The sequence below is a fragment of the Euprymna scolopes genome, chromosome 26 (genome assembly GCF_053919585.1).
Source record: "Euprymna scolopes isolate OS-2025 chromosome 26, ASM5391958v1, whole genome shotgun sequence".
NCBI classification, from domain to species: Eukaryota; Metazoa; Mollusca; class Cephalopoda; order Sepiida; family Sepiolidae; genus Euprymna; species Euprymna scolopes.
Genome location: NC_136507.1, coordinates 30,364,968 through 30,389,464, shown reverse-complemented (window position 1 = coordinate 30,389,464; position 24,497 = coordinate 30,364,968). Strand labels below are relative to the sequence as shown.

General features: G+C 31.5%; 2 protein-coding genes across 3 annotated transcripts in view; one reads left to right on the top strand and one right to left on the bottom strand.

Annotated features, from left to right (window-relative positions):
* Positions 1-24,497, bottom strand: part of LOC145247958 (coiled-coil domain-containing protein 180-like) — a 314,311-nt gene that overhangs the window by 122,817 nt on the left and 166,997 nt on the right. The window lies entirely within an intron of this gene.
* The window catches only part of LOC145247955 (arrestin domain-containing protein 2-like), a 75,325-nt gene continuing 58,187 nt past the window's right edge, over positions 7,360-24,497 (top strand). The window contains exon 1 of the mRNA XM_080109602.1: positions 7,360-7,886. The gene's annotated coding sequence lies outside the window, so the exon portion shown is untranslated. The remainder of the gene's footprint in view (positions 7,887-24,497) is intronic.

Genomic DNA, 24,497 nt, shown 5'->3' with positions numbered 1-24,497 from the left:
TTTCTGCAAATCTGGCCCCAAATAGTAGTCCTGTGCCTTGCTTGGGGTGAAACGTCAAAAAAGAAAAATGGTAGCACTCTGCTGGTTTGTAATGGCAGAAATTCCTTGAACCTACTCCATCCAATCCTATTTCATTCAATCACACTAATACCTGCTCCACCCTGTGCTCCAACCGTGTTACAAAGGTAACAAAACTTCTAGACTACCTTAATATCTTCACCATCCAAATATAATTTCTCCACATCTGAGTTCTCGTCCATTTCCATTGCCTTAACACTTCTTGCCCATAAGTTGGCTATCCTCTCCCAACCTACCAGTAATTTCACTTCTTGTGTGCTGAATGCTTACATTGGTCAACTGTGGTACTGCTCTGCTCGTTGGTAAAGACAAAAGTTCTCTGAACCTAACCTGTGAATTCTTAACTCTGGCAATTACATACATATTGGTTCCCTGATTTATCAGAGAGAGACTTATGTTTTCAGTGGCATCCGTGTGTCTGTGCGTACGTCAATACATCCTCCGTGCGTCTGTTCGTATGTCTGTTAGTCTGGACAATTGCCAGATAACTGTCCATTAGTTTTTCCTGAAATGTTGCCACAAATCGTATTTCATTAAGTAGATATGCATAGTAAAAAAATTCCTGTTGCGTTACCAGAGGCTCAAAAGAGGGCAAAAATGCCCCAAAATGGCCAAAAATGACACATTTTGCCCCATAACATCGATTAGATTTTTCTGAAACTTGGCCAAAATGTGGAGCCTGTTGTTCTTAATATAAATTCAGTATGGGTGACACTAGCAAAATTCTGGTTCTTGTCCCAAGGGACTTTTAAGGTTAAAAAAAATGCCTATTTGAAGCTCTTTTATCATTTTACTCAAAAACTTGATATGTATGTCTATACAGTGGTTTTCCATGGTGCTGAATTCAAATATACATGTCTTAAGGCATGAAACTGTACCGTTTGTCAATTTTCACTGGGAGTCGGTGTTCCCAGGAGCTTGAAAGGAGTCACAAGTGCCCCAAAATTGCACAAAATGACACTTTTTACCCCCATAATTTTTGCCCCATCCATTAGATTTTTCTGAAACTTGGTGAAAATGTGAAGGCAATGTTGGCCCTTCACACTTTTCACATTCATCATTTCTTCACTATTTTTTTTGGCGTCATCTGACATGCAGCACCAGAGGGGGACCACACACATGCAGCTTGTTGTTGCTATTATGAATAACACATCGTGGATGAGAGAAAGGAAAAGAGAGGATAATAATTAAAAACGTCATTTCATATTTTGTTTGAATTGATTTCTGAGGGATGCGATCCAATTTGACAAATTAGAAACAACTCTCATTACTCTCCAGTCTATGGTACCCACTTGTCAAACTTTCACCCCCCCAAAAAAAACACTCACCTAGCTACAACTACTATCACCCCCCCCCACTCCTTATCTTTGCCTAAATTCAAACGGGGATTACATGAACTAAGCTTCTTTCTTAGAACTGCCCGCCTGTGGAACTCTGTTCTGCTGGTCTTCTCTCCAGCTAACTACAATATGATCTTCTTCAAATCCAATGTAAACAAGTTCTTGCTGAGCCGTCCCCTTAAATAATCAAATTATATTAAATTCACGCTAATAACATTATTATTACACTGTTGTTCTGATGATTACCGTACACCCATTAACCCTTATCCTCGAGTGGCCTTCAGACCTTTATGAATGGTGAATCTGTAAAAAAAAAACCCCAGAAATCTCATGCATCCCATAGCAAAAGAAACAAGTCAGTGAGTATCCCACCTCCAGATTAATTTTATGACAAAATTAAATTCCACCATGATGCATTTCGGTCTTGTGTGCAAGAACTAATCGATTTCTTTATGTAGTTTAGGAATCCAATAGATTTTTATAATTTTATTTTATTTAATCCTAATTTATCGCATAACTCAAGATTATTTCAAACTAGCAGTACCCACTAACCGGCGTCGCCCTGTGAAAGTGTGCCCCCTCGATAAAAATTATAGTACCGTTGTTGTTGTTGTTGCTGCAGCTGCTGCTTCTCCCCAACCTCCAACCTCCTAATGTTACAAACAACTTTCGGAATAGACACCCTACACTCCTCATGAAAACAATTTTTTAAAGGTAGGTTGCGTGTTAGTCTACGAAGCCACATTTACCCAAAATAAAAAAAAGAAAAGAAATTAAATGAAATATATCGTTATTTTATGTTTCTAATGTAATCCCGTACCTCCCTCCACAATTTAATTTGTCATATTTTGGGGTTAGTTTTGTTTATGAAATTGTTAGGTGAAAGTACAGAATGGTCTCATAAAATTTTTTTAACCCGAACCACCTTCCGTAAAAAAAAAGAATTAATTAAATTTATTGTTATTTTATGTTTCAAATGTACCCCCCCCCTGCCCGTCGCAAAAAAAAAAAAAGAAAGAAAAAATTGTCATGTTTTGCTGTCTTCCCTCCCCATTCAATTACCAAACTTTACAAAAATCGTAGGGGTGACATGTCTCGTTGAACGCTATGTGGCCAAAAAGTGGGAGCGTATTTTACGAAAATATTATATAGGAAAGTGATTCCCTACTCTAATATTATCAAAATTTGTTCTTTCACATAATTTATAAAAACGTGGCAAAAAAAAAGTACATCTTAATATTTTTATGGGTTAAACAGCGCTGGGTCACGGCGTAAAAAAATACCGTTGTTTTAATGTACCTCTCTCTCTCTCTCTCTCTCTCTCTCTCTCTCTCTCTCTCTCTCTCTCTCTCTCTCTTTGTCACTCTGTTTCTCTCGCTTCGGTGCTTTCGTGTATTTATCAGTTATTATGTTTTTTTGTAATAACTGCAATACGTGTTTTCAATAATTTTAAATATCACCGTAAGAAAAGAGAAAAAATGCAGCCTAAAAAATACATATAATAAAAAACAAATGTAGCTTTTCTCTCTCTATCTGCAGATACGATTATTTGATCTGTCTCTGTCTCTCTCTCTTTCGTTCACTCTCTCTCTTTCTCTCACTCTCTCTGCCGATACGATGATTTAATCTCTCTCTGTATATCTCTGTTTCTCTCTCTCACTGTTTCTTTTGCTATGGTTCATTTTTCTATCTCTACCTCTCTCATTTTAATGACATTTAGAGAGAGAGAGAGAGAGAGAGAGAGACAGAGAGAGAGAGAGAGAGAGGGAGTGGGATTGAAAAGCAAATAATTTCATTGACGCGCAGTAATCGCTTTAGTTAATGTAAAACTCTGGCCTTCTCTATCGATAGTTGCTATATTGGACAATGGCTTTATTGAGTGTTCGTTTTAGTGTTTAGAATAGTATTCTTGAATAAGAGATCGGTATGGTCTAAGCAAATCAGGATAGGATTGTTGTAAGGGAGAAGTTATTATTTTTTGAATAGACAGGCGAGAATTTAATGGTTTGGTTATAAGTTTATGAATCTGTTAAGAACAGTGTAACCACAGTATTCATAACTTGTGTATAAATGTACACGGCGGGGAATGTGAGCGTAATAGGACTTGTGGAAGAGAGGGTGAAAATATAGATACTTCCTCTGTAGGTTACGACGATGATGAACATGGCGCTTTTCGGAATAAATGTAATGTTTTAATAATACGAAATAATGTGTATGTAAATGCGTTCTATACGTCAATAAGGTAATGGCTAATGGTGTAAACATGATAAATTTGTACGTGCCATCTGTTAATGTAACCTACGCTAGTTTCGTCCAGAGAGGAAAAATTGCGCCTATATGTATATACAAGACTATCCGTGACCCGTTGGGTCAGTATATTTTATAGCTAGCTATGGACTAGTGAGTGCATTAATTATGCTAAAAATATGCGCGCTTGAACGTACAACAAAGACCACCACTTTTAGCATAAAGAATTACATTGCTTAATCTACGGAAAACTACTTATTTACAGAAATTTAAATGTGATATTCGTTTTCAGCATACCCGAAAATATATAAAAGACGTCATTTTAAAGCAAAACGTTAAGGTGAAAACCAAGTAAAAGTTTACCCAAAATTTCATTTTCATATTTGCTTTAAAAAAATTACATTATATACAGTGTTGGTCAATCCGTACCTTAAAGTTTTTCTGACGCCAATTCCGCCGAATGGCTTTGTAAACAAAGAAGTGCGACTCTTAAAGAAATGGCATAAATCACTTACCATAAGACAACGGCTACAATTTTTGCCCGTTTTTAACAGGCTAAAAAGTCTATTGTTTGCATAATCTTCAAAGTATTAATAAACTTTTGCAAGTGATTTTAACGTCTTTAAACTACCTTTAATCACAGAATCTAATGCAATAAAAAAGACTTAAAATAGTTTAAATCTTAAAAAATTAAAGCAAATGCACAAGAAAAGTAACTGCTATTGCATTTGGTTACAGTTACAGTAAGAAATAGATTTTACTGGTTAAATGGTTTTGATTTTTTTTTTCTTAACCAACCAGGATGTTGTTTTATTGCCTTTGGTAACAGTTACTTAATGTACGATTTTTTGTTATGTTTCATTTATAAAAAACTAGCGAGGGGTACCCGGCGTTGCCCGGGTGTTTGGAGGTGTGTGTGGAAACTCCGAGGGTGGGAGGGTTAAAAAATGTTTTGGTAGGTAAGTATGAGGATCGAACCCGAACCCTTGAGGTAAAGTTGTAAATTAAAGTGTGAGAAAAAAGTGCGACGTTAACCATTGCCCAACCGCGACATGCTAACGAAAACACGTTTGAATTTATTTAATTACTTGGATTTGGCAGGTGCCCGTTTTAATGAGTTAATGAGGTCAGTTTGACTGCGGGATTTCATTTACTGCTGAACGCTTTTTTCCTTGCCCCCAAGATGTTATAGGAAAAAGACTAACCCACATGCGGCTAGCGACAAATGTTGAATATTTATTTTCTCAAAGTCGAGAAAATTAAATAGACAGGCGAGCTTCGTTGTTAACTGTGAGATATTACGATTTATATGTGATATAAAAAGTTTTTAAAAGTTGTTAGGCGAGCGACCGCTTCTCTGAAAAAAGCCTTTTGTTGACATACAGAAAAAGCGAACACACATACAAACATACATGAATTTTCGCTTTTATATTTATAGATTAGATGCTATTATGTGTTGATAGTTAAGTAGTTTCTAATTATTACCACGGTTTCGACGACTGGGAAAAATGATCCAAGTAATTTTAACGTCTTTAAACTGTTCATTACAGAATATATAAAAGATTTCAAATCGTAAACATTTTTGTTTTGTTTGAAACTTGCAATGAAAAATAAAAACAAAATTTGTAAAATACCGATGTAAAAACAACGAAAAAAGGAATGATAGTTTTGTTTTAATTTGCATATTTTAAACGCAAAAAAAGAAACGTCGATTAAAAAAAGCTTTTATGACTTTGTTTTTATTTACTTACACATGCGCAAAAATTTCAAACCGGAAACTGTAAACTGGATGGACTGTTTCAACGCCCAAGCACGACGATTTGAGATTTATAATATATGTATATATATATATATATATATATATATATATATATATATATATATATATATATATATATATATATATATATATATATATATATATAACTAAAATTAATATACGAATATATACATATATATACATAAATTAATATACGAAGATATAATTTCACGCGTAAATTTTCAGTATTTACTTCAACAATGTTCAATACATAGGTAGAGCTAGGTAATGAGTTATAAAATATATATGGCAAAGCCATATATATATATATATATATATATATATATATATATATATATATATACGACGAATTCTCACGATAATGAAACGCGGAATATTCTGGGTAGCTTAATTGGAATATATATTTTCATAACTTACTATATATATATATATATATATATATATATATATATATATATATATATATATATATATATATATATATATATATCGTCATCCACATACAGTACTGGTTCGCTGTTTCACATCTGATCAGTGCGGCTAGACAAGCAACTACCTCAAGTCAGGATTGAAAACCGACCGTCTGTACGACAGTCAAGGCTCCTAACCATTACGCTAATCGGCGGCTGCTATGCGAGCCATGAATTAACGATGTTTTGACATGTATATATATATATACACATATATACATATATATATACGTATATATATATGCATACATATATACATATAGATACACATATATATACGTACATATATATATATACATATATATATATATACATATACATACATAACATATATATATATATATATATATATATATATATACAGACATACGTATATATACATATACAGACGTACATATATATATACATACACACACGCATATATATACATATACAGACATACATATACATATATATATATATATATATACACAGACATACATATATATATATATACACACACATATATATATATACACACACACGGATATATATTTATATATAATATATATATATATATAATTTATATATATATATAATTTATATATATATATATAATTTATATATATATAATTTATATATATAATTTATATATATATATAATTTATATATATATATATAATTTATATATATATATATAATTTATATATATATATATAAATAATTTATATATATATATATAATTTATATATATATATAATTTATATATATATAATTTATATATATATATATAATTTATATATATATAATCTATATATATATAATTTATATATATATATAATTTATATATATATAATTTATATATATAATTTATATATATATAATTTATATATATATATAATTTATATATATATATAATTTATATATATATAATTTATATATATATAATTTATATATATATAATTTATATATATATAATTTATATATATATATAATTTATATATATATATAATTTATATATATATATAATTTATATATATATATATATATACACACACATATATATATATAATTTATATATATATACACATATATATATATAATTTATATATATATAAATTATATATATATAATTTATATATATATATAATTTATATATATAATTTATATATATATATATATAAATTATATATATATATGTGTATATATATATATAAATTATATATATATATATATATGTGTATATATATAAATTATATATATATATATGTGTGTATATATATATATATATATATATATATATATATATATATATATTTATATATATATAAATTTTATTTCGCATGCCAGTCAAGTAGTACTTTACTCCCTTGAACTGATCTCGCACAACCTGTTTTTCTACTTTTGATCACCTCTCCTTTTAGGCGATTCGTCCCGTGTCATAATTCCCATGAAGGACAATTACTTTTAAATCCCACAACAAAGATACAAACTTATTTTACTACTACGATCACGACGGCTCCTCCTGCTGCTGCTGACAGAATCAGTGACAGTAAAGGAAGTGCCTTACATATTTGTCAGTGTGCTTAAAAAGGATTCTCAGGTATCATACAACTGCTAAAAATCAAAGGTGCACTTTTCAGTTGTGTCCCAAGGCACACCTACCCACCAAACACACTTCATTACCACCCACCCCCACCCCAGGGTTGGTGGCATCCGAAAAACACCTCAAAGTTCCGCCTTTCATTTTTTTTTTTCTGATTTCTTTGGACCAAATGTGCTTGATTTTTTTTTTTTTTTAATAAATATTTTCTTTTTTACTAAGAAAAAAAAATCTTCTCCTACCCGCTCTCTCCATATATATATGTATATATTTATACATTTTTATACAAAAATTACAATCGGAAAGGAGTTTTGCAAACTTTCATAGTTGTCCGGTCTTTACCATCGGATTGGGGAAAAAAAGCTGTTTCTGGTGGAAGAATCTCCCAGGTATTGTAATATTTTCCACATTTTATTTCGTTTAATCTATTTTTCTGATTTCTTTCTGTTGACAGTTATCAGACATTTTAAGAGAAAATTGAAACCCTCCCTCCCCATATCTTTTTTTTTTTTAATTATTAGCCTTACCTTCTTCCATCTTTCTCCGCTTTTATCTCTCATGTTTATAGTCTCTCTTTTTGTTGAAGATTTTCATAAATATAATATTTTGCAAAAAATATAACATTTTGATGGCAAGTGCTCGTCTGAGCTTCAATCTAGTGATTCCTCCCCCTCCAAGCTAAACTTTCACAAATGCACTCGACTAGCTACAACCATTATCAACAATTTATTCCCGATCTGTGTCTAAATCTAAACATAAACTCCATGAACAAAGCCTCTGTTCCGTTGGCTGCTTTCCATCTCTCTACAACAGGGTCGTCTTCAAGTCCAATATAAACAAGTTCTTGTTGAACTGTTCCCTTAAATAATCGAATTCTACCCAACTTCCATCACAATCGATCACTAAGTTATTGTCTCAGTCAGTGACCACCTTACATTCATTAACCCTTATCGTTGAGTGAGCTTCGGCCCTTGATGAACGGTGACTCCCTTATAGAAAAAAAAAACAAAAAAACTTCACGCATTTCTAAGGAAGCCATTTGCCAATAAAGATGAAATATTAAAATCTCGCTATAAAACTTGACTTAGATGGAAATGTTATAGAATCACGTCCATATTCAATCAGGTGTTTTCTTAGCGTTTTTTTTTTTTCGAATACCCGAAGAAGGCTTTTAGCTTTAAAAAAAACCCCACACCACATGACGTAAGAGATGGGAGCTCTCTAATTACTATCCTTCAAACTAATCCGTTTGGAGACCCCCCCCCCCGCCTCGTACCATACTGAAGCGGCACTTATCCCAGATGGATTGAACCAGCTTCCTCCAAAGGAAGAAATGTCTAGGGAATATCAAATTCACAAGCGGTTCCCAGTCGATTGCATATGCGTATCAGGGGAGACGATGACGTTAGTGTTTGGCGGTTCTTGCAGGGAGGTGTGGGAGTCGTCCTATGTACAGCGCCTGGTATTACCAAACGGTTACCCATCTAGTACTGATGAGGCTCAACGTTGCTTAACTTTGGTGATCTGACGAGGACCAGTGTGTCATCGTGGTTGGAATTTGGAGATGTGAAAACGTCTGATGTCTGAACAACGGAGAAGTGATGTAAAATGAATAAAAGAAGAATGTATTCAGGCACACACACACACACACACACACACACACACACACACACACACACACACACACACACACACACATGTATACATGTACATGTATATACACACAAAACGCACACACACATGTATACATGTACATGTATATACACACAAAACACACACACATACACACACATATATACATACACAAAATACACACATACACATGTATTTATACACATACACACACATGTATACATGTACATGTATACACACAAAAAACACACACACACATACACACATGTATACATACACAAAACACACACACATGTATACATACACAAAACACACACATGTATACATGTACATGTATACACACACAAAACACACACACATGTATACATACACAAAACACACACACATGTACACACACACACACACACACACACACATAGCAAAAGTACCCGTCGTTGATTGCGTTCAAATACAGCCTACAGAAAATGGACTCTGATTTATGAAAGTATGATAGGTTATGAAAAGGAAGGGTTGTAAAGAGATAGTTTCGAATTTGGGGGTATCAAAACCAAAGCAAAATATGATAAAAGTAAAAATAAAATAGATAAACCCCATAATTTATTATACAATACCTGTTCACACTGAAACGCTTATCACAATATTCTGTGTATCGATATAAAAAAAACCTTGTTAAACTTTGTGACATATTTCCATTCTATGGAGATCAGGCGCGAACGAACACCTCATAATTTTATTATACCATATTTCTTCAAACTGAAACATAATTATCCAAGTATACTTACGTAGATAGATATGAAAAGTCTTTATTAAAGTTTGTGCCTATTTCCATTCTAACGCAGATCCCACAATTTTATTATACCATCCCTATTTAAGTTGAAACATACTTATCAAAGTATTCTTATGTATATCTATATCAAAAACACTTGTAAACGTTTTTTCTTAATTTTTTAATTTTTTATTTCCATACTTTGTGGACCAGGCGCGAACGAAGACCCCTCAATTTTAATGCCTCACCGTTCTGCCAGATCAAACATACCCATTCCTGTGTCTCGATACATCTTCTATCATTATATGTAATCAGTTTTTTAAAATAGTCAACCATATAGGAGCCTATTCGTGACCACACACACACACACACACATATATATATATATATATATATATATATATATATATATATATATATATATATATATATATATATATAAACCCTAGATGTAAGAATAGTTTCTTCCCCAGAACTGCTAGACTTTGGAAATCGCTTCCGGGATTCTGCTTTCCCAACTGAACGGACATGCGGAAGTTCAAGTGTAATGTGAACAGACATCTTATTACTCAACTCCCTACACAGTATCCCTGCAACTTATATCCCCGATAGTAGCTCTCTACATCAAAGTGGCACTGTGCCTTGTTTGGGGTGAAAATGTAATTTAAAAATAAATAAATAAATAAATAAATAAAAATAAACCTTTAAGATACACAAAAATATATATTTCTTTTTGTCTGTTTCTCTGTATGTCTGTCTGTCTGTTCCACTTATGTTCGGAAACTACTGGTCCGATCCGAGTGAAATTTTGTATGGACCTTTGTTACAATAAGGTGCAGCAAACTAAGTGTTATGGTATCCGTTCAATGCACATTTAGATTTTAATAGGGATTAGTATTTAATGCAGAAATAAGCACAACTTTAACTATATTCAACCATCAATTTGGCATAAAGCAGTCATTCGAATTCAACGGGCTATAACTTTTGTCTGTTTTTAACGGACTAAAAAGTCTAACACACACACACACACACACACACACACATACATATAATTATTACTATAATTATTTTTAATATCTATAGACACTAGTGTTTTATCCTTTCGGGAATCATCAGTGCAGAGTCATAATTACCGCCGGTTGAAAGATTCAAACCTGGCTATGAAGCTATTTCTGACTCCATTAGTAAGGATCGAAGCCCTTGGCCAGCGTGAACCACGACGAGAATATAGTTGAAATATTTGCCCGATGTTAAACGTAAAGTTAAAATCTTAAAAAAATAAAAATGAAGTCAGAAAAACGGAAAGAAACTGAGACATCTGCGTGCAGATATTATGTTTTTTTTTCTAAACAGTTTTATTCTTGTAATTAAAAAAAAATACTCGAGCTGAGTGACAGTGAGTCAAGTACGATAACCATTAGGCCAGCTTGATGTGATCTTTTTAAAAGTCTTTTCAAACCTACTTATTCTTAAAATAATGTGAACGACTTGCGCATGCGCAGTCGTGAAACAGTTGACAAACAGATAAAAATCCGAGGACCTCCAAGTACCAATTTTTCAATTTTGACCAGTTAGCAGCCCCTTTTTTTTCCGGACAAAAACACAATTATTGTAATGCCATTAGCTATAATCGAAATGAAACCAAAATTTATAAGGAATTCTTGGTAAAATTATTCATAACAATAAATAAAAGTACATAACAATTAAACGGATGTAAGCGTGACACAGAAAATAACACACACGCTATCGTATTAATATATAGATTCTACATAATTTATACTTGCGTAATATTTTGCATAAAAAGCTTATAGTAAACGCGAAACTCATTCCATATATATTTATGTACGCATATATACTTTTATTTAAAAAAATGTTGCCTACCAAACTCCTATGTGTGGCTGTCTGTATGTGTGAAAATATTTAACCGATAAACCTTTAAACTGCAGGGGCACATTACACTTAAATTAACAGGAAATAATAATTTTAAACCAAGGATGGTTTATAATGAGTAAAATCTTTCTTTGGATCGATGAATAACGCATACGGATATATATAGGCAAGTTGAAATACGAAATGTTCATTTCAACTTGCTGACATAATTCTATTACTTTTGTGCATGCGCAAATTCATTTATAGCTTGAAGTGAATTCATTTTAAATCTTTTTTTTATCCATCTATCGATAGCTCAAACGAGAGGAAACATGGTGGGAGCAGTTTCAATTCTAGCTAATAGCACCCAAGTAATTTTTTTAAATTATGAAACCAGTACTCTCTCTCTCTCTCTCTCTCTCTCTCTCTATATATATATATATATATATATATATATATATATATATATATATATATATATATATATATACTATTCAATAAAGAATTGGATCTGCAATAATAAATTTTGGGATAATTAACTGGAATAGGAAATCCCGGATATTTTAGGGCTAGCAGAATCGGAAAAATTTGTTTGTACTTTCCAATGCCAAAAAAAAACAAAAAAAAAACGATTCTTTTAATTGTCTTTTTTATGTGATTTTGTTGAAAGCAAAATCTTCAAGTACTTGTAGGAATGATAAAATAATAAATATTTATTGATTTTATACTACCAGTAAAACTAAAATCGATAACTCATCCCCCATAAATGTATTTTTACACTTGAGAAAATATCTGCATATATATATATATATATATATATATATATATATATATATATATATATATATATATATATATATATATATATATATATATATATATATATATTATAAATATATAAATTATGAAAATATATATATTTATAAATTATATATATACATTCATAAATATATTAATAAATTATGAATATATATATATACAATCATAAATTATGAATATGAATATATTCATAAATTATGAATATATATATTCATAAATTATGAATAGATATATATATATATTCATAAATTATGAACATATATATATATATATATATATATATATTCATAAATTATGAATATACATATATATATATATATCCATAAATTATGAATATATATATATATATATATATATATATATTCATGAATTATATATATATATTCATGAATTATATATATATATATATATATTCATGAATTATATATATATTCAGAAATTATATATATATTCATAAATTATATATATATATATATATATTCATGAATTATATATATATATTCATGAATTATATATATATATATATTCATGAATTATATATATATATATATTCATAAATTATATATATATATATATATATATATATATATATATTCATAAATTATACACACACACACACACACACACATATATATATATATATATTAATTATGAATACTATACATATATGGAAGTAAAAATAAATATAAGCATTGCTTTGGAATATTCATTACTGGTTAGAATCCTAAAAAGATCTCTTGGTTGGAGTCTCTGAAATAGTGCCTAGCATTCCTAGCAAAAAAAAAAAAAAAAAATAGCAGATAAGAAAATTTAAAGTACTGCAGTTTTCTGTGAACTCTTGATGTCCCTATCACCTCCCGTACACCCCAGACACAAAGTCATAAACCATTCACCACCAACACAATAAATACTCCCATGTCCAATACATTAAGCCACGATTTTAAATGAGCTTCACCTATTTTTTGGAACACATAAGCTTTTTACGTTTTTATGGCGCATATAACACTCAGATTGAAATAACTAACTAATATATGTTTGTAATTATTTATTTTTTTAAATTAAATATTCAAATATTTAAATTACTTATAATTCAATGGCTGTAAGTTTGTTTTTCAAAAATAAACAATTATAAACAGAACGGCTAATAGAAATCTATCTATATTCTTTTTTCATTTTAATATACTTTCATAGAAATGTTTCTGTTATGTCACAAAAAACTGTTTTCTTTATGTCACAAGTGTCACGCTCATACATTAATTCCATAGCTAATATAACATACTGACCCAACGGGTCATGGGTAGTGTTGTATTGTATATAATAATAATTATAATAATAGGGTTTGAATTTGTCCGAATAGTCTTGAAACAATTGTAACTAACGATGAAATACACACTTTTGTTGCTATCAATCTATTCCTTGATGTCTTGATTTTGTTAAAACAATATGTGTGTGTGTGTGTGTGTGTGTGTGTGTGCGCGCGCGCGCGTGCTTCAATCCTCAGTACTGGCGATTTTTAAATAAAATAAATATTTGAATATTTAATAAATTGTATATATAGGTTGAAATACCTACCCTCCTTCTTGGGTAGAGCATTGCTGTATATGATTTCGACTACTGTTTTATTAGGATAATGCAAGGCTCTTTGTTTGTAAATAAACACAAACAAATAAAGCACTTTGAAAAGTAGTGGTCAAATGTTTATATAAATAGACATTTGAAGGTATCGTTTGCGGGCACCGATCCCATGGGTCAGAGGATAGATCAACTAGACGGTTATATGTTCGATCCCCACTGAAGAGCTGTGATACAGCGAAACCGTCTATCTGTGGATGATATACATCGGTTGAAATTTCAATCCTCAGTCCTGGTGATATTTAAATAAAACAAATATTTGAATATTTAATAAATTATATATATAGCTTGAAGCTTCAATCCTCAGTATTTTTGATGCTAAGCAAATGTTATGAGTTACTTTAGACTTCTACACAATCAGAACGAGTGCAAGCTACTTCCATAGATTAAATAAAGGGTTCCTTTGGAAAGTCTGTCCCAATTATTAAGTTCAACGAGACACACTTCGAAAAGGTCAGAGGTGTCTTTGGCAGAAACTTTGTGAGAATAACATCCAACATTCGAAAAGTAGTTCGAATAAATTAAATAATGCAATATTAGATAAGTTAGTTATATCAAGTTGAATCGTATATATGCAAACATTTTTTTTTCTTTACAAAGGAGTCATCACTAGAGCTATGACAGGAGAATATTCTTTTCATTATTTTGACTCTCGAGTATATATCATTAATATCTTATATGTTTTTATACAGAGTGATGTGGTTCTCGATTGATTAATTGTATTGAACTGTGTCGGATAAACACTCGAGAGTCAAAACAATGATAAGAATATTCTTTTGTGATAGCCCTAGTCATCACTTATAAAGACCAGGAGGCCACTGGAGAATAAAGGTTAATGAGTGTATGATAGTCAATGGGAAAAACTTTGGCTGATAATAGAAGCAACGTTACGCCAGTCACGCTATCTCTAAGTGGAAAAAAAAAGACGTTAACGATTCGAAATAATCTTTCTTCCTCGACTGCTTGCAAACTGGAATTTTCTACGAATTTTGAATACGCACATTTTGGATTTTCAATTTGGATCTATTTGTCAACATTGAGTATTTCTTATAACATGGATTCTCATCGTTTCGACTTTGGAAATACAAAACCACTGCATATCTTTTCATCTGGATTTTTAATTTACATTTCTTTTACTTTTTTGTTTTACAAAGGAGTCACCACTTATCAAGGCCCGGAGGCCACTCGAGGATAAGGGTGAAATGAGTCCACAGTAGTCAATGGGAAAATGTCATAGTAATCGTTAGTAGTGAAAATTTGGTAAATTGGATTACTTAAGGGGATGGCTCATCAAGAATTTGTTCATATTGGACTTGAAGACGACCATATTGTAGTTAGCTGGAAAGCAGCGAAACGGAAGAGAGTTCTACAGGTGTGCAGTTCTAAAAAAAAGAAGCTTTGTTCATGGAATCTACGTTTAGGTTTAGGCCCAGGTAAAGAGTGGTGGAAATTATTGATAGTGTTTTTGACTGCTGACTAAAATCTAAACATATTTGAAAAAAAAAAAAACGATACAACTACCAATAATATTGAACAAAACACAATATTGGATAAGTTAGTCACAAGTTGAATCGTATATGAGAACTTTCTTTTTTTTACAAAGAAGTGTAACCACGATGATGACAGGTGATACCAAGAAACATGTGTCCATGGATAGACTTTTATGCACGTAAAAATATTTGGTACTCATGCACTTGTTGATCCGTGCTTAAATAATAACGTTATTATTTAAAAAGCCATTCTTAACATGTGGAGGGGAGGGTGTTTTGTGCCTATTCTGTACTTTAACCTTACAATTGAATAAAAAAAAAACATATCATGAAACTTTAATTAAACTTGGAAATACGATTTAAAAAATAGTGCAGATCAGTAAGTGCATTAGCACCAAATATTTAAATAATGCAAACTAGCAGAACCTGTTGAAATTCCACGGTAGTTAAAAATTTTTAAAACACATTATAAATAAAATGAATAAAAAAAATTAAAATAAAACAAATAACGATGAATTTAAAACAATTTTTTAGCAAATTTTTTAAATCTTTTAAAGCTAAAAAGAATTGATTTTAAAAATTTAGATATTTTCAATGAAAATTCGACACACAACACATTGTTTTTTTTCCTGAATAATTTTTTAATATAAATTATAAAGGAACGGATGTCAATTCACTTGCATTTTTTTTTAATTTTAAAAAGAAACTATAATAAAAAAAACTTAGTCTTTTCTCAACATGACTTAAAAAAAAAACTATGAAATAAAATAGCCAATTTAAAACAGTAAACAGACAGCTATGTTTTTTTTTTAAAATTTTTGAAGAGGAAATGGTTTTAATGATTTTTAACTGATAAAGATCGATTATAAAGGGAGGTAATTCGTTTCTCATTAATTAATGTTTGCGATGATGATGTTTTTGTGGCACTGGACATACGGACAAGTAAATTAATGTTCAGATATTTGAATGGTTAAAAAATAATAAAAAAGAAAGAAATAAAAATTTTAAAAATACGTCCTGTTAAAAAAAAGAGGGCGACTCAAAAAAGGGGAGGGTAACTCTTCTACCACTTAGGGAAGCGAAAATTAAATACAAATAAGCAATTGCTTATATCATTAATAAAAAAAAACAATAGATGTTAACCAATATATACCCACGTTATATTATAACAGAAAAACAGATTAAAATACACTAAAAACAGAAACACCCAAGTGATAAACATAAAATTCTAAAAGCATAGCCTTCTATTTTTTAACTCAAAAAGTTGAAGAGCTACAAAGACGAAAGTGGGAGCATTAAAACGAGTGACCTTTTTTGTGTGCTTCAGAATTTAGATTTTCTACATAGTCACCACATTTCTCAATGTACTTTTGCCAGGAATTCAATAACGCACGTCTGCTTCTGATGCACGTCTATAACAGGAGTTGCTTTCTTAGAGTCTTACACCGTCAATATCTGCAACAGAGAAATTAAATTTTCAAGTCATGAATGCACAAGTTCATTCATCATAACAATGTAATTTGTAATTCTCTCTGATCCATTTGGGAAGAATAAAAAAATAGAAGGAATTATTTTTGGAACGTCCCACGTATTTTCATTTTTACTGACTATTTCTAATTTGATTATTTGTAAGAAGAACTTGTTTACATTGGACTTTAAAACAAGCATGTTATTGTCAGCTGGAAAGCAGCTCTGCAATATTGTGTTTCATAGATTGACACTTCCAGGAAATAAACTTTGTTCATGGAAGTTTCATTTAGTTTTAGGTAGAGTTAAAGAGATAAAGGAAGGGAAACTATTGATAATGGCTGTAGGTAGACGAGTTTTGTTGTGAATATTTTAGAATAAGAGATCATAGATTGAAGCTTAGTCGAGCACCTTATTTAAGAAGACACCTCAGCAAGAACTTGTTTACACTGGACTTGAAAAAGACGATGTCATAGTCAGCTGGGAAACAGCCTTGCAGTATTGTGTTCCACAGATGGATAGTTTTTGGAAGAAGAGTTGTTTTGCCTGTAAGGGGGAAATTCAATACATGTTCGTTTCGGCTGGTGCCGTGTGAGTTTGAGTGAGTGTGGATGAGATAAGCCTGAAAATGTGTATGTATGTTAGCATGCCTGTTTTATAAACAAGAGTATGTATGTATGAATGTGTGTGTGTGTGTGTGTGTGTGTGTGTGTGTGTGTGTGTGTGTGTGTGTGTGTGTGTGTGTGTGTGTGTCTTGTGAAGAGCGTACATGTGTACTTTGCTGTGCGTACATTACTTGTTTTGAATTGTTTCCCATCACGTCATGTGTGTGCTACTTGCCTGGGGCCTTTTGCCACAAAGAAGGGAAGTGAGATTGTTACGTGCACACGTATGTTGCCTCTGAAAGACAATAGGAAAGATAAAGAGAAACGCTGTGTAAGGCTTTTATATTATGCGCAAGATATGGAAGTGAATATTTCCTGCGTTTTGATTGGCTAAAAGAAATGACTGATTTGAGCTTTTACCGATAGACAAAAATAATATTCACTGCTGCTATTGGTTTTAACAAATCTATAGTGAGACATCACATCTTTGGAAAAGTTTGGAAGCAGAAATGATTGGCGCCATATCAGAGTTGACAAACATTGAGTAAGCAAAAACACAACGCTAATATATGGGTCATTATTGCATATACGGTACAATTAAAATACAAAAAAAATGAACTTCTTTATTCGTCCAATTATTTCTCAACTAAAATAAAATAACCAATCCGTATCTTTAAGATTCATTGGACTACTGTTCTCATCTTGAGTGTCATTTTCACAATGTTTCAGTCAATGTCAATGAAACCTTCCTCGGATGTATCTTCTTGAACTTGGGAATCTTTCTGTCGAACTCAGGAATCTGGACGGAATTTCGAATGAAACCCTTTGTTTACTTTGTGGGAGTAACATGGTTTCATTCCGTCACCCATGACTGGATAGAGGTCCCAAGTAATTTGCAATTGTACTTTTCCATCCAAATTCCCCAGTTTGACAGAAATATTTCCGAGTTCGACAAGATATGCTTGAAGAAAGTCTGTTGCCAAGGTCGCTGGAAAGATGGTGGGATCCTTCTACCGCTCCAGAAGATATCTCACTACTGATGCAATTCTCTATCTATATAAAAGCCAAGTACGTCCAAGGATGGAATACTGTTGCCATATCTGGGCAGGAGCTGCTAAAAACAGCCTATCCTGCCTTGACAGAGTACAAAATAGACTTTGTGACTTAGTGGGGGATGCCCTTTTGTCTACCCTGCAACTTCTCTCCCACAGAAGAGACGTTGCAAGCCTATCCTTGTTTTATCGTTATTTCCATGGCAGGTGCTCGTCTGACCTCCAATCTCTGGTCCCCCCTCGCCAATCTTTCACGAAAAACACCCATCTAGCTGAATCCACTGTGAAAAATTTCCCCCACTCTTTATCTGTGCCTAAATCAAAACGTGGATTCCATGAACAAAGCTTCTTTCTTAGAACTGCACGCCTGTGGAACTCTGTTCCGTCTGCCTGCTTCCCACCTGACTACAACTTGGATGTGTTCAAGTCCAACGTTAACAAATTCCTAATGAATCGCCTTCTTAAGTAAACACTTCATTAAATCTCCACACTAACGTACTGTACTTGCAATAACCCTTATCCCTGAGTGGCTTGATAAGTGGTGACCACCGTGTAAAAAAAAAAAAGAAAAAAAAGAGGTTACATTGATTGAAATTTTGTGAAAATTACACTTAAGATGAGAAAGAATCCAAATAATATGAATAATCAATCCTCATCTCAAAAATTCAAAAAAAAAAAAAACGATACATTTCTATACATTATAAAGAAAGAAAGCATGAATACCTTCAAACGATAGGAATTAAAAATACTAACACTGTAGATGTAAAAAATCAGACGAACAATCGACATAATCATCATTAGCACCCAAATTAGAATATCAAAATATGCAAATTAGCTTGATTTTTTGCTAGTGAATGCAATTCCACGGCCCATATATAAGAAAGTTGCATTTTCTTTTTAAATAAATAGAAAAAAGGGTGTTTAATATGAATATCAACACACACAAAAAAAAAAAATCAAATTTATATATATAAAAAAAAAATAATAACGCCCACCCCCTGTTATAAAATCAACTCTAACAAACTGCCTAAAATTTTGTTAGTCTGCACTGCCATCATGACTATATTTTTAAACAAAAAGATAGAGTTAATATGGGGTCTGTATTAGCACCAACTTTAAGTAATTTCCACATGTCTTATTCCGAAGAACAAAATAATAATCTTATAAACAAGTCTCCAATTTATTTACAATACGTTTTAATTCTTATCAAAAATTAAAAAAATTCAAATTAACACACACACGTACTCGCACACACACACACATATATATGTATATATATATATATTAGTGATATGTATATATTAGTGATATATATATATATATATATAGTAATTTATAAAATATATATGGCGATTAAGCTACACTGAATATTCTGCGTTTCATCCACTATAGGATTCGTCAGGCTTATGCGCCTGACGAATCCTATAGTGGATGAAACGCAGAATATTCAGTGTAGCTTAATCGCCATATATATTTTATAAATTACTAACTAGCTCTACCTACGTATTGAGCACTTTTGAAGTAAATACTTAAAGTTTACGCATAAATCTATACTAGGTTTATGTGAGTAAATGAAGTAGTTATATATATATATATATATATATATATATATATATATATATATATATTAGTGATGGGACGATTCCAATATTTTTCCCGATTCCAATGCAATTACTGATTCCGTGCTAAATTCACGATTCCGATTCTTTATAAATCTGTAATTATTTAACTATAAAATTGTTATCCCCCCCCCCGATTTTCATAAAAAAACATGTTAAATATGCAGATATTTTTCTAAACGTCAAAATACACTTGTGGATGATGATCTATCGATTTTTAGTTTTACATTTATTATTTTTAGTAAACATTTATTATTTTATCATTATTATCAGCAATGGTAGATTTTACTTTAAACAAAATCAAATAAAAAAGACAATTAAAAGAATCGTTTTGGAATCGGAAAATAGGCATCAATTTTTCCGATTCTGATACCCCCAAGTCTTCCAATTTTTCCGATTCCTGATTTTGATTACAATTAATCGTCCCACACTTATATATATATATATATATATATATATATATATATATATATATATATTACACACATATATACACAAAAACACACAAACACATTCACACACACATATATACTAGCTGGCAGCCTGGCATTGCACAGTCGTACAATACGCTTAAACATAAAGGGTGGGCCAAAATAAGGGTCCTATCTTTAAATTTGAATAACTTCCACAAAATAAAAGTTAAACTCACCAAACTTTATGTGTGTGTGTAGACTGACCCTTCCGAGATTTTTTTGAAATAAACAAAACAAATTTTGGCCGAAAAACACTTCTTAAAACTTACATGAATTTATGAATTTTTAAAAATAGGACCCTTATTTTGGCCCACCCTGTATTTTCATTTGTGCAGATTGCGTATGAATTATTATAGAATTAATCCTCTATTGAATATTATATATTACAAGGAATAATTTATTCAGTGGACTAATTCGCAAAAACAATTTTTTTTAAATAAAAGATAATAATGATAATGTCGTTCATCAAATTCCATCTGTGTTTGTTTACAATGTCACGTCATAAGATATTTGGGCTTGATGATGAATGCCCTAGAAAAGTCACTTCTGATTAATGTATGTTAGGGACAACCATTGTAATTTGTTGTATCAATAGATGATTTGTTTCCTTAGGAAGTTTGCTTCCATTTTCTTCCAGGGAAGGAACCAATACAAAGAGGACATTACCCATTAATTCAGAAGTACACATATATTGACATTAGTGTTCGGCTGATTAATCAGAATTACCCATATATTGACATTAGTGTTCGGCTGATTAATCAGAATTACCCATTAATTCAGAAGTACACATATATTGACATTAGTGTTCGGCTGATTAATCAGAATTACCCATTAATTCAGAAGTACACATATATTGACATTAGTGTTCGGCTGATTAATCAGAATTAGCCATTAATTCAGAAGTACACATATATTGACATTAGTGTTCGGCTGATTAATCAGAATTGCCCATTAATTCAGAAGTACACATATATTGATATTAGTGTTCGGCTGATTAATCAGAATTAGCCATTAATTCAGAAGTACACATATATTGACATTAGTGTTCGGCTGATTAATCAGAATTAGCCATTAATTCAGAAGTACACATATATTGACATTAGTGTTCGGCTGATTAATCAGAATTAGCCATTAATTCAGAAGTACACATATATTGACATTAGTGTTCGGCTGATTAATCAGAATTAGCCATTAATTCAGAAGTACACATATATTGACATTAGTGTTCGGCTGATTAATCAGAATTACCCATTAATTCAGAAGTACACATATATTGACATTAGTGTTCGGCTGATTAATCAGAATTACCCATTAATTCAGAAGTACACATATATTGACATTAGTGTTCGGCTGATTAATCAGAATTACCCATTAATTCAGAAGTACACATATATTGACATTAGTGTTCGGCTGATTAATCAGAATCAGAATTCGAAATAAAAAAAATCAGAACTTTTTGGGGTATTGGAATCGGTATTAGAATTGGAAAAATTGGTGCATATTTTCCAATGCCAAAAACGATTCCTTTAATTATCTTTTTTTATTTGATTTTTTTTTTACAACAAAACCTTCCACTGCTGGTAGTAAAAATAAAATAATAAATATTTATTGATTTTAAACTACCAGTAAAACTAAAATCAATAGATCATTCCCCACAAGTGTATTTTTACATTTAGGAAAATATCTTCCCATTTAACATGTGTTAATCAGAAAAATGTAACAATTCTATAGTTATATATTTATAAATTTATAAAGAATCAGAATTGGAATCGGTAATTGTATTGGAATCGGGAAAAATATTGGAATCGTCCCATCACTAATTGGCACATTACAACATTTTACAATTGTTGTCACTCATATGCATCAGAGGACATATTGATATCTATCTATGCATAAATATTAAGTTTTCTTCCCCCGATTTTTACTTTTTGGTATTACTGCTAACCTTTGTCGGTGCAGATGACTGCCATAGAACAGAGTATACAGTAGACCACAGGTTTTTACATCAGAGTTTCCTTCTCTTAGATTATTGTCTTAACGAAGACTGCGGGTGTATCTCTTCCGATGAATTAATGCACCCCCATATACCAACCTGGAAATTTCTACAACTCTACCTGTATAACTATCTATATATCTATAAAAGGGAAATTGTCTCTGTGTGTGTGTGTGTGTGTGTGTACATTTCCCTACCAAACTACTCTCTGTCAATTTTCCGTCTACAGACTCGAGATCTAACATAAGAGGTATTGAGATTTAGGGAAAATCTTTTTACTCGATTTTCAGCCAGAAATTTGTCTGTCAAGGGGTCAAAGTTCAACGATTTGACCTTTGAAAACACTACCGAACTCCTCCACCAATTTTGGGTCTAAACACTTTGAAATTTTAGATGTAGGTTACTTGAACATGGATCAAACTTTTTAATTCGATTTGAGCCCAAAACAATAAATGTTAAGGGTTCAAAATTGGGGTCAACATTTAAAAAAATGTAACCTCTGCGTTCTCTATCAAATTACTCAGCCAATTTTTGGTCTAAACATTTGAAATTTTACATAAAGTGTATTCAGACATACGGCAAGTTTTAAATCGGTTATTGGCCGAAAATTTGGCTGCCAAGGGGTCAAAGTTCAAAAGAGTTAGCAAACTATTCAGCCAATTTTGGGTCTAAACATTTGAAATTTTACATAAAGGGTATTCAGACACGCAGAAAGCTTTTTAATCAGTTTTTGGGTGAAAATTTGTCTGCCAAGAGGTCAAAGTTGAAAGAGTTGACCTTTGCAGATTCTACCAAACTCCTCGGCCAATTTTGGATCTAAGCCCTTGAAATTTTAGATGTAGGTTACCTGGACATAAGTCAATCTTTTTAATTTATATACATATGCACATAAAGTTATGAACAGTACATAGGGTCCGTATATATATATATATATATATATATATATATATATATATATATAAATATATATATATATATATATATGGTGGACTTTCTCATTGAAGATGATGAATGAGGGTTCAATATGCAATTTTCAGTAGCTCCTAAGCTTTGTGACGCCACATGCATAATTTCAATCCTGCAGACGTCCGGTATGCTCCTCCGCAGATGATGAACTTGCTCGTTGGTCAAAGATACCTTCTCGAGTGAATAGATAACCTTGCTTTGTTTAGTGCTGCAACTACAGTGGCACACATATTCATTTTTTGGTGGATTTTTCTGGTGCTTTGCTTTCATATTTGCACAAAGCGCATCGCTATGATGAAGGCAGTTATATTCAAATTCTCTGGCCCCTAGAAAACACATCTTCCTTCATTCGCTGCGATTCCCTGCTGCACTCTCCCAAGAGCTCTGAGAAATTTCACAACGCTTCAGATTGTCTTTTAGTTTATCCATGTAACAAAGCAGGGGACGCCCTATTGGGTGGCAAGAATTTGTCAGTTGCCTCAAAAAACGTTGTTTAGGAACTCTCGAGTCATCCATTTTCACAAGATGACCTGACCACCGCATTTGTATCCTGATCAAAAATGATTCAATACCAGTGATTTCACATCTCTCCAGTAATTAACTATTTGGAACACGAT